The sequence below is a fragment of the Macrobrachium rosenbergii genome, chromosome 3, assembly GCF_040412425.1.
Source record: "Macrobrachium rosenbergii isolate ZJJX-2024 chromosome 3, ASM4041242v1, whole genome shotgun sequence".
Taxonomy (NCBI): Eukaryota; Metazoa; Arthropoda; class Malacostraca; order Decapoda; family Palaemonidae; genus Macrobrachium; species Macrobrachium rosenbergii.
In genome coordinates this window covers 41,841,477-41,843,884 of record NC_089743.1, presented here as the reverse complement: position 1 = coordinate 41,843,884, position 2,408 = coordinate 41,841,477, and positions in this window count along the sequence as shown.

The following is a 2,408-nucleotide window of genomic DNA, read 5'->3' as shown; positions in this document are numbered from 1 at the left end:
CCCTGAAATGTTTTGGGTGTCTAGCTAGCTCCAGAAGTGTTTTCTGCTTTCAGTTATCTGTAATTTCCCATGTGATTCGCTATTCACAACTTCATTCGTTCTTTTTTTTTGTTGTATTTTATAACTAGCATGATTACTTATATACACACACACACACACACACACACACACACACACACACACACATATATATATATATATATATATATATAATATATATATATATATATATATATATATATATATATATATATATATATATATATATATATATATATATATATATATATATATATATATATATCTGGAAGTGGAAGAGATAGTAGGGATTACCACACTTCCTTAGTATTTTAATTCATATTCATAGGACTTGATCCCCTACGTTTGGTTAACTTCTATACATATAACGTCATGCATCACGAATTGCATTTTCCTAACTTTTCTTTATACTTAATTTATATGAGTATAAAGGAGTGTACCATTCCATTGGGTAGTTTGTTCTTTGTTACTCTGTTGCATTCCATCATTGCTTGCCCGACCTTCCAATTGTTTTTCCTGCTCTCTCTTATTTCTTTAGCTCTTGTAGCTATAAGTCTTTCAGTCTATGAGATCTCTAAGGTGTGGCCAGGCAGAGAAAGCAACACAACCATATCAATTTAGCCATTTAAATCTTTCTCTTAAAGTTAATCCCTTGCTTATGGGTTTGCCCGAGTCCCTATTTACTGCACTGTTCCCACTTTGGGTTTCCTCACTGTCCCATCCCTTTTCCACCATTTTTCGTCCTTTTCCACGACCCAAAATCCCAGTTTCCCATTTCCGTATTAAATTTATCAAAAACCAAAAATCTGAAAACCATAATTTTGCAATGATAGACCGAAGGTGTTGCTGTAAAAATGTACCTTGTAAAAGGGGGGTATAAGTGTCTTGCTCATTAGAAACGGGACAGAAGTCATCAGGTATCGTCGTTTTCCGTCACAGAATTTGATTCAGAAGCAGTATTATATGGAAAAGTACGACTTTTTAAGAGGACGTTGGGCTCCATAATGATCTAGACCCTGGTCTCTACGTCCTACACAACACCCTACATATTTCGTTTATCTTGAAGCGCAAAATTTATTGGTGAAAATCAATAGATAAAAAATATGTAATTACCCATAAATAATGTAGGCAAATTACGCGACACTTGTTATTTTTGTAACCATTACATAAAAGCTTCAGATTTGGTGCGTAGAATATTTCGTCTTCGGTGGGTGTTGCCGATTCCTATCAAATATGAATAACATTTTATTGCACAACTCTTTAGACAGGAACTTGCCACCTACAGGCAGTTCCTTGTAGTATTGACATCTGATAAGCCTGAAAATTATATATCAACATTCAACAGTGACATTTAACAACAGTTCCTGGCAATTATACATCAACAGCGATATATAAGAACAGTTCTTAGCAATTATACATCAACGGGTACTTATAGAAGCAGTTCCTTGCAATTATACATCAATGGGGACATATAGAAACAGTTCCTTGCAATTATACATCAACAAGGACACACAAGAACAGTTCCAAGCAATTGTACATCAAGGGGGACGTATAGAAACAGTTCCTAGCAATCATACATCAATGGGGACATAGAAACAGTTCCTTGCAATTATACATCAACAGGGACATAAAGAAACAGTTCCTTGCAATTATACGTTAACAGGGACATGTAAGAACAGCTCCTAGCAATTGTAAATCGATGGGGACATATAAGAACAGTTCTTAGCAATTATACATCAACGGGGACATATAGAAACAGTTCCTTGCAAATATACATCAGTGGGGACATATAGAAACAGTTTCTTGCAAATATACATCAGTGTTGGGATACAGAAACAGTTCCTTGCAAATATACATCAACGGAGACATACAGAAACAGTTCCTTGCAATTATTCATGAGTGGGGAATAGAAACAGTTCCTTCTAATTATACATCAATGGGGACATATAGAAATCCTTGCAAATATAGATCAACGGCAGGGGCGTGGCCAGGAATTTAGTAAGGGGGGGAGCACTTTTGTGGAAGATGAACCAGGCGAGCGCGGTGAGCCCCTGCAACTGGGGGATCCTGGGGGCCCACTGTGAGCCCCCCCAGAAAATTTTTGTTTTTTACCAATTTTAGAGGCATTTTGATGCACATGAAATGTATATTTTTGACATATCCAAGAACCAATAGTTAGTGCTTCATCTAATGGAAATCTGATGTAAAATATAATAATAATAATAATAATAATGAAAATAAAAATAATTTTTGCTATTTTCCCCTAAGATCAAAGATATCTCATTACACATCACTTTCATATCTCAGTATACAGGCACTTAGTACCCACACATTTTCTGAGCAGAACAAGGAATAAAAAAAAATGTACA